This window comes from Hyperolius riggenbachi, chromosome 12 (genome assembly GCF_040937935.1).
Source record: "Hyperolius riggenbachi isolate aHypRig1 chromosome 12, aHypRig1.pri, whole genome shotgun sequence".
Taxonomy (NCBI): domain Eukaryota; kingdom Metazoa; phylum Chordata; class Amphibia; order Anura; family Hyperoliidae; genus Hyperolius; species Hyperolius riggenbachi.
This window is the reverse complement of record NC_090657.1, coordinates 46,074,278-46,090,845: the sequence shown is the minus strand read 5'-3', so window position 1 is coordinate 46,090,845 and position 16,568 is coordinate 46,074,278. Positions and strand designations below refer to the sequence as shown.

At 43.2% G+C, this 16,568-nt stretch overlaps 1 protein-coding gene across 1 annotated transcript in view; it reads left to right on the top strand.

Moving 5' to 3' along the window:
* The first annotated feature begins 246 nt into the window (after positions 1-246).
* Positions 247-16,568, top strand: part of LOC137542301 (ABI gene family member 3-like) — a 336,298-nt gene continuing 319,976 nt past the window's right edge. Inside the window, exon 1 of the mRNA XM_068264119.1 lies at positions 247-440. The gene's annotated coding sequence lies outside the window, so the exon portion shown is untranslated. The remainder of the gene's footprint in view (positions 441-16,568) is intronic.

Here is a 16,568-nt window from a genome sequence, read left to right as displayed (position 1 = left end):
AAAGGGTTAAGCAGGATCACACACTGAATATCTATATGCACATTAGCACAAAATTAAGTCATGAGAAAATGTATTTATTTCTATTTGCCTAATCTAAGAAAATGCTGTATTACCCTACTAATAGAAACATTGTGCACTTTGCTGCCATCTAGTGACAGAACAGCAACAGGGTTCTTTCAGCTGCTGTTATGTCTAACATACATGAGCACTGGCGAGTTTCCCACAATATATATATCAATGCCCTAAACCAAGATGGCGGCGCCACAACTTCCTGCGGAAGTCATCATCTTATGTGATGTCATCCCACCCTCTGAACATCTGATCCACCCCTCGTTGAGCTCTCATTACTGCAGCTGCAGAGATTAGCAAAGCTAATATATATTGCAGCTCTTCAGAGTCTCCATTAGAGGCTCCCTTTGCCATATCGACTTGTTCATTTGGTAAGTCAAGCTTACTCCCATTATTACAGTTATATGAAGCGCTCCCCCTGCTGTTTAAACTATGCACAGTTTTTTGCTGTTTTTATGATATCAATGACCAGGTATTCTTAAAGTGTCAGTTAGTGTCAGACACATGTCTATTTATACCTGGCCAAGTCTTGTGATAATTGTTCCCCCTTTTTTTAGATTGATATATGCACTTTAGTCTATCTTATAAGCTATATATTCACGGGCAAGATAAATATCTCCTATACTGTACTATGAATGCTGGATTCTTGCATATGTAATTTGTGCATTATTAGTACTATTATTATTATTTTATTATTAATTTAATTTGTGGCTGCATGTATATGTATATGTGTGTATATATATATATATATGTATGTATGTGTATGTATATCTGTATATATATATATATATATTTTATAACTTTAGTTTTTAATTAATTTTTGTTATAAAAACCTCCTCCAGCATATGGAAATTTTGGGCATGTGGACTTGGTTCGCGGGGGCGTGCGGGCTGTTTGGCGCGGGTGTGCTGGGTGGTTGGCGCGTGGGGTGCCGTTCGCGGGCTTTTGCGCGCGTGGGGTGCCGCGATTCGCGCGGTCGCGGACTATTGCAAACGCGTTTTGCCGCGGTCGCGTGGGTCGCGGCGTTTTGCGCGCGCGGGAGGCCGCGGGCGGCGCTTCGCGTGCTGGCTGTTTGGCGCACCCGTGCTGGACGGTTTGCGCGGCTTTGTGAATCAGGCCCATGGACTGTTGATTTTTGAACATTATATAAATACCTTCAAATGCAGCTGAACACTGCATTTGCATATTTACCATCTCCCATTTTAGATCGGCAGTCTAGATCCTTAAATTAGGTTATATTTACTTTTTTGAAAAATCGTTTTTCTGGTTGATGGATCTATCGAATCATTCGATCGTTTTCATTTAACCCAGTGGTATGTATACTATTGGGATATAAATATATAATGCATAAGTATTCATTGTATTAACCTATAACGCTGTCGATATAGTTATACTGAGGAGCTCTTTCACTATTGTAGGCACTTTTATTGGCCTGATGAAGCGGGCTTGGACCCGCGAAACGCGTTGCCTGTGCTAAATAAAAATCTTTTGTCATATACAAGGATTTCGTTATTGAGGTAAGCCACCTCATATTATTTCCTCAATTTTAAGCTGTTTTTAGATGCTTTTATTTCAACCAGGGCGCCTCTTTACCTTCAATTGTGCACTCATTATGAGAAGTAGTTCACTTCCTAGGCGGGAGTCGTGATCATCCACCCATGCATTAAAATCTCCCAGGATGATCCATCTAGGGTGTTGCACTGTAAGGCAGGATAAGAGTTCAGATATTTCCTTAAGAAAGGCTGGACCATTTTCTGGGGGGCGGTATATGAGCAATATGTTTATGTTTGACTCTGCTGACAGTTGAGCTGCAAGACATTCAAAGGTTTCAGTGGGGCCTATGGGCAGGGGCCTTATGTTCAAAGAGGATCTGAAGCATATGGCAACCCTCCCACCCTTGCGGACTTGTCTCTCACAGTGCAAGGCTGAGTAATTGGTCGGCACGGTTGCTTCAAGAGTTGGGCCTGCATGTTTCCCAAGCCAGGTCTCTGTCAAAAAGGTCAAATCAGAGAGCTCTATTAGGTCATGTATAGTTGCAGTCTTTTATATTTATCGATCTGGCATTGCAGAGTGTGGCTGTGATTGAGCTTTCCTGGGGACAGCTATGTTTTTTAGACTTTGATCCACTACCTCTCCTCCCCTTTCTGCTTTTCCTGAGTATCCCAAAGGATTTTAAGAGGAGAGCTAGTGAGGTGTTAATTTGTAATTGTTTCTTGGGAGGGCAGGCAGAGAGAAGTTCCTTTAAAAGAGAAATGGTCAAAAATTGCTCGTGACCGTTGTGCACGTCTGATCTGCAACTACAGGAAACATTTGGTTGAAGTTATTGCTGCCAAAGGAGGTTCAACCAGTTTTTAAATCGAAGGGTTCACATACCTTTTCCACCTGCACTGTGAATGTTTACATGGTGTGTTCAATAAAAACATGGAAACATTTCATTATTTGTGTGGTATTAGTTTAAGCAGACTGTGATTGTCTATTGTTGTGACTTAGATGAAGATCAGATCACATTTTATGACCAATGTGTGCAGAAATCCATATAATTCCAAAGGGTTCACATACTTTTTCTTGCTACTGTAACAATTTTCCACACTATCCAGAACTAAATTCAAAATGGTAATACTTAAAAAGAACAAAAGAAAAGAAGGTCTCCGCCCTCGCTAGGATCTTTGGGAAACTTGAATACACTGGGCCTGATTCACAAAGCAGTGATAACTCAGTTATCACGCCTAAAAGACTTTAGGCGTGATAACCTTTGCACTAGCAAAGTTATCACCGCTTTCTGCTGTAACTCGCGCGAAGCTCCCACGCGCAAAGTTTTGCACGCGCAAACAAGTCCCATAGGGCTTAATGGGCGCTAAGCGCGGTGCGGTGCGCGCGCAAAACTTTGCGCGCGGGAGTTGCTTCAGATCACGCCTAAACTAAGTTTAGGCGTGATAAAGGACTTTTCACAGGCGTGCAAAGTGTTTGCACCGCTTTGTGAATCAGGCCCATTATGTGCTTTAAGCTCACAACAACCACTGTGCCTCCACAGTAGATAGAAACAGTCCAACAGGAAACGTGGGCGCTAGTAAAATTGGCATTCATTTATTGCACATCAATGTAAAAAAGAGATAGCAGCGATTACAGCGATTAAATATAAAACCGCTGTACATCACCATTGAGATGATCCACACACAGGACGACGCTGGTCCTACAATTGTTTCACACCATCCAGGTACTTGATCAGACCTCCCATGGCGGAATTGTAATACAAAAACACCAAGGAGAAAGGCATGCACTTAAGACGTAATTACACCACGCCTACATGTGTCCAATGGCTGGCTGACTCTAGGGTAGGAGAACGCTGATGCGCTGCTTCAACGTGCACTTTCACGATCCTCTTTTGGATCCTTTGGACTGTACTTTGACCCGTGGGTGTTCCTTGGTGCTATTATGTCAGGGCAGCGTCATGACAACAGGTCCGTACAGCCACACATGTGCCAGACGATTCCTAAGTAGCTTTTTTGTATACCAAAAACAAAAGCAATGACCTCAAAATAACCGCACCAGAACAGTAGTTGTCAAAATACAATATATCATCCTTTATTTGTAATTTCAAATAAAGGATGATATACTGTATTTTGACAAATACTGTTCTGGTGCGGTTATTTTGAGGTCATTGCTTTTATTTTTGGTATACGATTCTGATTTTCTGACCGTTCTGCACAGTACAGATCCAAAAAAAAACCCCACTTATCTTGATATTTATTGGGTGGTATATTGATTTTTCAGGGGATGGTGCTCCCCATGTTGTAGTTGTTTGATTCCTAAGGAGCTGTCCAAACCTTATGCAGCTGAGAGAGCAAGTCTTAAAGAGGAACTCCAGTGAAAATAATGTAATAAAAAATGCTTCATTTTTACAATAATTATGTATAAATGATTTAGTCAGTGTTTGCCCATTGTAAAATCTTTTAAATCCCTGATTTACATTCTGACATTTATTACATGGTGACATTTTTACTGTTGACAGGTGATGTAGCTGCTGCATGCTTTTTTGGCAGTTGGTAACAGCTGTAAACAGCTATTTCCCACAATGCAACAAGGTTCACAGACAGGAAACTGCCAGGAGTACCACGGTCCTCAGAGTTTCTTGTGGGAGGGGTTTCACCACAATATCAGTCATATAGCGCCCCCTGATGGTCTGTTTGTGAAAAGGAATAGATTTCTCATGTAAAAGGGGGTATCAGCTACTGATTGGAATAAAGTTCAATTCTTGGATGGAGTTTCTCTTTAACCACTTGCCGACCGCCCACAGCCGATGGGCGGCAGCAAAGTGGACGCCGAAAGGACCGCAATACGCCCATCGGCGTTGCGTCCTTTCGGCATGCCGGGGGAGCGATCGCGTCACTGGTGACGCACGCTTCCCCCGGCAACAGGCTCCGCCCACCCACGACGTCAACCCGCCGGCCGTTCGGAAGTGCCGGCGGGTTGTTAACCCCCTCGATCGCCGCAATTGAAGCGTATAATACGCTTTGTAATGTATACAAAACATATTATACAGGCTGCCTCCTGCCCTGGTGGTCCCAGTGTCCGAGGGACCACCAGGGCAGGCTGCAGCCACCCTAGTCTGCACCCAAACACACTGATCTGCCCCCCCTGCCCCCTGATCGCCCACAGCACCCCTCAGACCCCCTACCCTGCCCACCCCCCAGACCACTGTTTACACCCAATCACCCCCCTAATCACCCATCAATCACTCCCTGTTACTATCTGTCAACGCTATTATTTTTTGTGTGCCTAAACTGCCCCCTGGAGGCTCCTGATCACCCCCCACCCCTCAGATTCTCCCCTGTGTACTGAATGCATCTATCCCCCCTGATCACCTGTCAATCACCCATCAATCACCCCCCTGTAACCTGCCCCTTGTGGGCAATCTGATCACCCACCCACACCATCAGATCGCACGCAGACGCGCCGTCAGATCACCTCCCAAGTGCATTGTTTACATCTGTTCTCTCCTCTAAACACCCACTAATTACCCATCAATCACCCATCAATCACCCCCTGTCACTGCTACCCATCAGATCAGACCCCTATCTGCACCTAGAGCACCCAATCACCTGCCCACACCCTCAGAACGCCCTCAGACCCCAGCCCTGATCACCTCGCCAGTGCATTGCTTGCATCTATTCCCCCCTCTAATCACATCTTGAGACACCCATCAATCACCTCCTGTCACCACCTGTCACCCCCTAGCACACCTACCCATCAGATCAGGCCCTACTTTTCCCCATGTGGGCTCCTGATCACTCGGCCAAACCCTTAGATGCCCCTCAGACCCTCTTCCGATCACCTCCTCACTGCATTGGTTGCATCGATTTTCCCCTCTAATCACCCCCTGAGACACCCATCAATCACCTCCTGTCACCCCCCTAGCACTCCTATCCATCAGATCAGGCCCAATACAACCTGTCATCTAAGAGGCTTATGACCGGTTCCACAAAATTCGCCCCCTCATAGACCACCTGTCATCAAAATTTGCAGATGCTTATACCCCTGAACAGTCATTTTAAGGCATTTGGTTTCCAGACTACTCCTCACGGTTTTGGGCCACTAAAATGCCAGGGCAGTATAGGAACCCCACAAGTGACCCCATTTTAGAAAAAAAGACACCGCAAGGTATTCCGTGTATGACGAGTTCATAGATTTTATTTTTTGTCAAAAGTTAGTGGAAATTGATTTTTATTGTTTTTTTTCACAAAGTGTCATTTTCCACTAACTTGTGACACAAAATAAAATCTTCTATGAACTCACCATACACCTAATGGAATACCTTGGGGTGTCTTCTTTCTAAAATGGGGTCACTTGTGGGGTTCCTATACTGCCCTGGCATTTTAGGGGCCCTAAACTGTGAGTAGTCTATAAACCAAATGCCTCAAAATGACCTGTGAATAGGACGTTGGGCCCCTTAGCGCACCTAGGCTGCAAAAAAGTGTCACACGGTACTCAGGAGAACTAGTATAATGTGTTTTGGGGTGTATTTTTACACATACCCATGCTGGGTGGGAGAAATATCTCTGTAAATGACTTTTTTTTATTTTTTTACACACAATTGTCCATTTACAGAGATATTTCTCCCACCTAGCATGGGTATGTGTAAAAATACACCCCAAAACACATTATACTACATCTCCTGAGCACGGCGATACCACATGTGTGACACTTTTTTGAAACCTCGGTGCGCTAAGGGGCCCAACGTCCTATTCACAGGTCATTTTGAGGCATTTGGTTTCTAGACTACTCCTCACGGTTCAGGGCCCCTAAAATGCCAGGGCAGTGTAGGAACCCCACAAGTGACCCCATTTTATAAAGAAGACATCCCAAGGTATTCCGTTAGTAGTATGGTGAGTTCATAGAAGTTTTTTTTTCACAAGTTAGTGGAAAATGACACTTTGTGAAAAAAAAAAATTCCGCTAACTTGTGACAAAAAATAAAATCTTCTATGAACTTACCATACTACTAACGGAATACCTTGGGATGTCTTCTTTCTAAAATGGGGTCACTTGGGGTGTTCCTACACTGCCCTGGCATTTTAGGGGCCCTAAACCGTGAGGAGTAGTCTAGAAACCATATGCCGCAAAATGACCTGTGAAATCCAAAAGGTACTCATAGGACATTGGGCCTCTTAGCGCAGTTGGGGTGCAAAAAAGTGCCACACATGTGGAATCGCCGTACTCAGGAAAAGTAGTATAATGTGTTTTGCGGTGTATTTTTACACATACCCATGCTGGGTGGGAGAAATATCTCTGTAAATAGACAATTGTGTGTAAAAAAAATCAAAAAATTGTAATTTACAGATATATTTCTCCCACCCAGCATGGGTATATGTAAAAATACACCACAAAACTCATTGTACTACTTCTCCTGAGTACGGAGGTACCACATGTGTGGCACTTTTTTGCACCCTAACTGCGCTAAGGGGTCCAAAGTCCAATGAGTACCTTTAGGATTTCACAGGTCATTTTGAGACATTTGGTTTCAAGACTACTACTCACGGTTTAGGGCCCCTAAAATGCCAGGGCAGTATAGGAACCAAACAAGTGACCCCATTTTAGAAAGACACCCCAAGGTATTCCATTAGGGGTATGGTGAGTTCATAGAAGATTTTATTTTTTGTCACAAGTCAGCAGAAATTGATTTTCATTGTTTTTTTCACAAAGTGTCAATTTCCGCTAACTTGTGACAAAAAAAATCTTCTATGAACCCGCATACTCCTAACAGAATACCTTGTGGTGTTGTCTTTCTAAAATGGGGTCAATTGTGGGGTTCCTAAAATGCCCTGGCATTTTAGGGGCCCTAAACAGTGAGGCGTAGTCTTGAAACCAAATGTCTCAAAACGACCTGTGAAATCCTAAAGGTACTCATTGGACTTTGGGCCCCTTAGCGCACCTAGGCTGCAAAAAGGTGCCACACATGTGGTATCGCTGTACTCAGGAGAAGTAGTATAATGTGTTTTGGGGTGTATTTTTACACATACCCATGCTGGGTGGGAGAAATCTCTCTGTAAATGAACAATTGTGTGTAAAAAAAATCAAAACATTGTCATTGACAGAGATATTTCTCCCACCCAGCATGGGTATGTGTAAAAATACACCCCAAAACACATCATACTACTTATCCTGAGTACGGCGATTCCACATGTGTGGCACTTTTTTGCACCCTAACTGCGCTAAGGGGCCCAAAGTCCAATGAGCACCTTTAGGCTTTACAGGGGTGCTTACAACCCACAAATGACCCAATTTAGGAAAGTGGACACTTCAAGGTATTCAGAGATAGGCATGGTGAGTCCGTGGCAGATTCCATTTTTTTTTGTCACAAGTTAGCAGAAATGGAAACTTTTTTTTTTTTTTTGTTATGTCTCAAAGTCATTTTCCGCTAACTTGTGACAAAAAATAAAACCTTCTATGAACTCACCATGCCTCTCGGTTAATACTCTGGGATGTCTTCTTTCCAAAATGGAGTCATTTGGGGGGTATTTATACTATCCTGGAATTTCAGCACCTCATGAAACCTGACAGGTGCGCAGAAAAGTCAGAGATGCTTCAAAATGGGAAAATTCACTTTTGGCCCCATAGTTTGTAAACGCTATAACTTTTACCCAAACCAATAAATATACACTGAGTGTTGTTTTTTTTATCAAACACATGTAGCACAATAAATTTGGACAAAAATGTATACAGAAATTTTACTTTATTTGACAAATGTTATCACGGAAAGTTAAAAAAAATCATTTTTTTGACAAAATTCATGTCTTTTTTGATGAAAATAATAAAAACTAAAAATCACAGCAGCAATCAAATAGCACCAAAAGAAAGCTGTATTAGTGACAAAAAAAGGAGGTAAAATTCATTTAGGCGGTAGGTTGTATGAGCGAGCAATAAACCGTGAAAGCTGCAGTGGTCTGAATGGAAAAAAAGTGCCTGGTCCTTAAGGGGTAGAAAGACTGTGGTCCTCAAGTGGTTAAAGAGGCCAAGCCAACCACTGGAATCGGCAACAGCCAGGCGAAAGGTGCAAATACACTTAACTTCATATCAAAATACAATAGAGACCCAGTGAGCACCCAGTGTAAAGGGTAAGCATCAGATTGAGAGAAAAGAGACATAGATTTATCTTGATGGCGTTTTAGAAAGGGCTGGTTGGATTATGGCAAAATAGCGAGTGTACCAGATGTTTCTCTACTGGAAAACCCATTCTTCATTGTTAATTGTGCAGTTTGTTGACAGTGCTTGATGAAGTATTTGTGTATCTTCATGTCCTGGCCTCAAGCTATAAGAGGTATTGTTTGAAGCCTGTAGACACACAACAAGGTGGCCCGGTGTCCCTTTGGGCTTCATCAAATTATTTGTTTTACTTGAACTTTACCGGAATATTTAGTTCTCGTCTTGTTCTGTTTTAAATGCTATGTACAGGAGAAAAAAACATTTTTCCAGTCCCCTTTTTTTTTCAATTAGTTATTTATTAAATATTCAACAAAAGTAAATTCAAACATTTGTGATTTGAGAAGGTTGAGAGGTTTATGTTGGGTAGTTTGATACCTTCCTACACAGACTTTTAGAAGCAATTTCACTAGATAATAAAATGATATATGTAGTAGGGGTTTTCATTTAACACTTGTTGTGTACAAACACAATATAGTAGGTTAAAGACAACTATCGTAGTATTCTATAGAGATGTAGCAAACATAGAATTTTTCGTTAGCGAATAGCGAACACAAACTTCCGAAAATGTTCAAATCAGTGCTGGTCGTAATGGAAAAATCTACGCTTACGGATCATTACGCGTAATTTTACGCTATTACGAATTACGCAATTACGGTTACGGCGTAGGAAATTATCTACGGTACATCACTGTAATTACGCGTAAACTTACGCAATTACGCGTAAGGATACCGTAATGAAGGCGCTTACACTACAATGTTACGCGTAGTGCCGTAATACCCATTAATGCGTATTTTTTTACGCATGCGGACGATATGTACGCAATAGCCGTCAATGTGACAGTTATTGCGTACATATCATTCGTATGCGTCAAAACGTACGCTTATACTGAAGGGCGGGAGAAGATACTATTGGTTGCTTAGGATGTTGACTGATTGGCTACTCTTAGAAAATGGGAGATTTTACGTTAGTAATTACGCGTAAAATTACGCGTAAGTGTTCGTAAAATTACGCATGCCTAGCAATTACGGTAGACAGTGTAATTACGATACCACTTACGGTCTTACGCGTAAATAATTACGCGTAAGACCGTAAATTACGCATAACGCTTACGTGTACATTTACATTGAATTACGATGCGTAATTACGCTCATGCGTAATTTCGGCCCAGCACTGGTTCAAATAGGCGAACCGCCATAGACTTCGATGGGCAGGCAAATTTTAATCCTACAAAGACTGTTTCTGGCCACAAAAGTGATGGAAAAATTGTTTCAAGGGGTCTAACACCTGGACTGTGGCATACCAGAGGGGGATCCATTTCAAAAGTCCCACCAAAAATTACGGAGTTGACGCAAAGTTGGATTTTAATCCTTAACCACTTGCCGACCAGGGGATGTTACACTGATCGGTGCTGCGTGGGCTCTACAGCCCGCAGCACCGATCAGCAGTGCAGCAGGGCGATCAGACTACCCCCCTTTTTTCCCCACTAGGGGGATGTCCTGCTGGGGGGGTCTGATCGCCGCCGGCTGCAGTTGCTTAGCGGGGGGGGGCTCTTCAAAGCCCCCCTCCGCAGCGCTTTCAGCCCTCTCGCCAGCTCCTTCCCTCTCCCTTCCCCTGTGTGCTGCGCAGGACGGATTTCCGTCCTGCGCATTGAAGGATAGGCTTCAGCCTATCATATGCCGGCGATCCCCGGCCAATCAGAGGCCGGGGATCGCCGATCTGCTTTACGGCGCTGCTGCGCAGCAGCGCCGTATGATGTAAACAGCGGGGATTTCTTCCCCGCCTGTTTACATTTTGCCGGCGAGCCGCCATCGGCGGCTCTCCGGCTGTTCACGGAGACACCCTCCGTGAACTGACATGGAAAGGCCGCTCGATCGAGCGGCCGTTTCCATGGTAACCCGCAGACGACCAGTTTACGCCAATCGGCGTTAGCTGGTCGTCAAGAGGTTAAATAGACACTGAAGCGAAAAAAAAATGATGATATTATGATTTGTATGTGTAGCACAGCTAAGAAATAAAACATTAAGATCAGATACATCAGTGTAATTGTTTCCAGTACAGGAAGAGTTGAGAAACTCCAGTTGTTATCTCTATGCAAACAAGCCATTAAGCTCTCCGACTAAATTAGTCCTGGAGAGGGCTGTTATCTGACTTTTATTATCTCAACTGTTCCTGGACTATTTACTTTTCCTCTGCTAGAGGAGAGGTCATTACTTCGCAGACTGCTCTGAAAGACTCATTTTGAATGCTGAGTGTTGTGTAATCTGCACATATTATAGAATGATGCAATGTTAGAAAAAACACTATATACCTGAAAATAAAAGTATGAGAATATTTTCTTTGCTGCTAATCTTCTAGTAATTATTCATAGTAGACAACCAATTCACTATATCATATTTTTTTTTTTCGCTTCAGTGTCTCTTTAAAAGGCAGAAATCACATTATGCACAGCTCTGGGTGTCAATGGGCTCTGGAATGTCTCACACAGAGAAATGCAATAGTACTATCAGAATACAGTGAAATAATAATGCACTGAAGTGGTACTGTGACCTCAATTCACTAAGCTTTATCAAACACTTTATCAAACATTTGATAATTTACCTCATGGGTAAAATCGAATTTTGAATTCACTAAGGTGTTATAGATTTACTGAATGTTTTATCTATAAAACATTCAATCAAATATATAACACCTTAGTGAATTCATAATTAGATTTTATTCATGAGGTAAATGATCTAACGTTTGATAAAGTGTTTGTTAAAGCTAAGTGAATTGAGGCCTGTGCCTGCAACTTAATGAGGCAACAACAATAGCAGTAGTGCGCACACAGCTCTGGGTGTCAGTGGACTGTGGAGTGTCACACACACACACAAAAAAGCACAGGAGACCTCAAAAGGGCTGTTTGGGGTGCTTTTTACAGCAAGTGAGGAACAAGTACAGCTAGCTAATGCTTTACCTACCTATCTGCAGCAAGTCTGACCCTGCCTTCATTAACAGTCAGCAGCCAGCAGAGAATGAATCCAATATGGCCACCGCAACTGCTTTTTGATAGGGGAGTGGGGGGTCCAGGAGGGGATGCTAGTTGATTGGCTGCCCCGTGTCTGCTGAGTGTGAGGTTAGTGGCTAAAGTTTGGCTCCATGATGATGTATAGGGGGCAGGTCGAACACACCATATGTTCACAGTTCGCGGAGAACACGAACAGCAGAAGTTCACCGGATACTTTCTGCCGGCAAACCGTTCGGGCCATCTCTAGTATTCTATTGTGTTCTCATCATCATGTACAATTTTGTTTAAAAGCTGGAAATGGTCCTTTGAAAATGCCAGCATGTTTCTGATATCGTGGAGAACATTCTGTGGAAGCATGGCGTTTAGACAGAAACTGGGGAAAATGTACAAAACAGAATATTAGTTTCCAACTTCCTATATATACCTGCATGTATACATAAGGAGAAACTTAAGACTTGAACGAATGGTGGAAAAAATGGCGAACATAATGTGAGTATATGCAAACTAGAAAAAGTCCAACGGTAGGTCCGCACACCAGCTTTTCAAATAAGCCAAAAGTAGTTTTATTCCATCATAATGTGTCAACACTATGTATGACAATTGTTTCGGGGCCACACAGGGTCCCCTTCCTCAGATACGTGCAGACAAACATCTTAGTGAACAGCACATTACATTAAATACAAAAAGTGACAAAAAGGTCAACCCATCAGAGTCAAGGGTACGCCCCCTCATTAAAAAATGTAAACAAAAGGCAAATGGAACAATCAATGCTAAATACACTTGTGAGACACAAGTCTAAAGATAGTGTCTATCACTAGTGTAATGCCCTCATAAGGGTCGCTTTGCAAATTTTGCTAAAAGCATAAACTAATCCTAATGCTACTGAAATCTAAAACTGTCACTCACCCAAGATTTCAAAGTGATTGGATATCCGCTCCCGCCATGGGAATCGCTCCGTGCCGCCACTAGCCGTTGATGGACCGCAGCGTGGACTTCTGGGACACAAGTCCGACAGCAACCAATCACTGCGCTACCCGCATGTGAGTGTCGCTGTCAGAGCCGGAAAACGCTGGCCCGGATGAGGCGTGGCCAAGGATCAAGCGTAAGATCCAAAAGCCCATTCCCCACCATACACGTCATCAATTGACACGCTGGGGGGCGCGTCCTAGACGCAAAGCTTGGGTACGTTGTCATGGAAACACCTACGCTGCCAATAGCAGCCCACGACAAGCGGCACACTCGCCCGGCGCATCACAATGGAAACAGCCACATACTATGTGAAACAGTGCTCAGACGAGCACTTATTCCTTCTGGCCCTAATAATACTTTTTGTATTAATGTAATGTGCTGTTTACTAAGATGTTTGTCTGCACGTATCTGAGGAAGGGGACCCTGTGTGGCCCCGAAACAATTGTCATACATAGTGTTGACACATTATGATCGAATAAAACTACTTTTGGCTTATTTGAAAAGCTGGTGTGCGGACCTACCGTTGGACTTTTTGGAATGTTATTTGATGTTGCTTTGCATCAATGGTTCAGCACCCACACACAGTACGGTAAGGTGTGCCGCTCCTGACCCTACAACTGCATTATATGCAAACTAGGGAAATGTTTACAACTATTTGTTTACTCTGCATATAAAACAAGAGCATTTAAAGTTAACCTATATCAAATTGTTTATGGAGTGAGACATAATTGTGCATGCCCCTTACTCCTTCATTAAGCTGGTTCCATTGGAAAACTTTCCACTAGAGATGTTGGCGAACGGTTCCCGAACCATTCACCGGTGAACCCCTTACCCTGTACTACTTCCGCATGCACATGTGCGTGACGTCATGAGTGATGTCACGCTCATGAGCAGAGAGTGCCCGGCAAAAGGCGCGCGATCAAAGACACGCACCGCCAGCCCAGCGCAACCGTACTACTACGGGTCATAGCGACCCGGAAGTAGTACGGCCACATAGAGATTCGGGGGTGAACTGTTCTCTCACATCTCTACTTTCCACCTGTTTTTAGTCGTATGACATTGGTAAAAGGATTACTAGGACCAGTAACCAGAGGCGTAGCTAGGAGAGGGAAAGATGGGACATCTGTCCCCAGCGCAGTATTGGGGGCAGAGCCTTGGCAGTGAAGCTGATGTTATATTTTTTTTTTTTTTTACTATCTAGCCAGGGCCGACTCTGCTATGAATAACCATCTGCACAGAAGTACTGTAGAAGAACTCAGCGCTCTCACTATTTAATCGCTGTAATCTTGTGATTAGTAACCTTATCCTAAAGGCTGCTACACACAAAGCTATTTTTCAGCAGATCGACGAGTTGGATCAATCATTTCTGTCCAAGCTGTTCCTGATTGAGAACGCGATGGATTTTCAGATCACTACTGCACAAAACTGATCTCCTCCTCCATTGAGAGCAGATCAGACATACCGGAAATTAGGGATTTGACCCATCAATCTGATGGGAAATAGCATTGTGTGTACCAAGCATTGGGGCTGATTTATGAAGCTGCGCTGCTATAACAGTGTGAACTCCATGACCTAGCCCGCACTCTAAATTCAAGACTGCTCGCTACGCTCGCTCTTGCAGCGTAGGGTGCCTTCCTTAGTTACCTGTGTTGCTTACATAGCATCATGCGTTCCTTTAAATGCCGGCCGCTGCTTTGAAGTATTGTGACCATGATATTTCACTAAAGCGGCCGCTACTATGTTAATTGGCATAGTTCCTATGTGCGTTCGCGATACTTCACAGCAGCGGCCGGTATTTAAAGGAACGTGCTTTGCTATGTAAGCAACGCGCATAACTAAGGAAGGCACACTATGCTGCAAGAACTAGAGTAGTGTGCAGCCTTGAATTTAGCTTGCGGTGCTGTCATGGAGCTCGCGTTGCTATAGCAGCTTCATAATTCAGCCCCGTAGTGGTTTCCCTTAATCTTATCACTATCCTCATAATCCTAATCTTTATTCTAAACCTATATTGTCCAAGTGCGTAGAGCTAATTTCCCCCAACTTTTTGGCCAGGTCTACTCACACGGCTGCTAAGTTCATGTGCATTTGGCTATACCCATGGCCACCCCTGCATTCTGAGGGTGCGCGAAAATTGTCATTGTTCCGGACGCTGAAAACCACTGAAAACCCTAGCTATGCCTCTGCTGGTAACAGTTGACCAAAGGCAGTAGCTTACTGGGACAGGAAGTGGGGGGACTCTGCATGCACAAAGTCTGATGCCAGTGAATGGATTTCTACAAATGTTGAAAATGAGTCCATAAACCTCTTCCTGCTGTACAAAGGTGGATATTTATGAATAGGCTCACTGCACTCTTGCGTGAGAGGATGCCACTAGGTCACAACAAAGAAAAGCAACTCGCCATATCATTTTTTTTTTAAATCAGGAAACTGTTCTGCTTAATGCTGTTTTTCAGTAAAAAAAATGAAGCCAGAATAATAATACGGCCGTAAGTGAAAAATAGGCGCTGCGGCTAAAAAGAAGGCAAATGTCACAACATACCAACCTTCAGACATCTAAAGAAAAATAAGAACCATGATATGCCTCATAAACTACAGGTCCAGTCCATCTCTGATGAAATCCCAGTCGGCAAAACCAGGAGTATTTAACCAAGAGTCCCAGAACTTTTCAAATTTAGTGGGGCAATTTCTATGCTGAAAGATTAATTCTTCAACCTTGAGGGACTCATTCAACATAGAGATGCATGCAGATCCTTTCGAAAGCTGGATAATTAATTTCCTGGGCTGAAAAAGAGACCTAAGAATGGCTGTTCCCCCAAGCCTTCGGAAGTAGTCCAAGAAAGGGAATTGAGGGTAACAGGAAAAAAGGGCGCCAGCGGCTAGTGGACAAAAAGGGTGCCGCCATAGACTCTAATGCAATAAAAAACTGAAAAAAGGGTGCTGATAAATATCGTTAACAACATTAGAACATTAAAGTTTTTGAAGTATGTTATCATTTTAGAAGCTTGCAACATTATAGTTTTTGTCATATTATTTTGTTTTTATGTACAGATTTTATGTTATTGTTTCTATGTGTAAATGGGTGTTTTTGCAGGGGGAGTGGTTAGGCTTAGGCACCACCGGGGGGGGGGGGTGGTTTGGGTTAGGCACCACCCAGGCGGCAGTTAGGGTTAGGCAACAACGGGGAGTGGTGGTTAGGGTTAGGCACCAAAAGGGGGTGGTTACTGTTAGGCACCACCAGGGGGGTGGTTGGGGTTAGGCATCACCAGGGGAGGGTTCTGTGTGAGACTAGGGTTGGGTTAAGCTGTATTGTTGAATTACGTAATGATTTTTAATGTTAGTATATTTTCGTTATCAACTCCCATCTGCTTTAAAACAGTATTTATCGTTAACCAATTTCATTAACAATGTTTATCGTTATTAACATTTTGTTATCCACCGGGGCCATTTCGTTATCCAGCCAGGCCCTTTTTTCCTGGTGCCATTTTTTCATGCACGCAAAGCGAGTTCTTCTCTCACTATAGGTATATTAAAAGTTATTTATATACAAAATATCTAAGTCCTTATTATAATGCAATTACAGAAAAGTTTTGGACACCACCAAAGCAAATGGACTAAGTCACCAGTATGGGCAGCTTAGACAATTTTAAAAGGCCATTTTGTGTAGTCTTTTAGGGGTTATATAGGTTCTGTCAAGGAAGTTTATAACTGAGCGAGCTTTTGGGTATCATACAGAGATACCAAGGAGACTGACTATAGAATGGCCTGCCAAGTACACTCAGGAAGAGAGCCAGTATCACTGCCCCATTTGGACTCAGACAGGCTAGGAT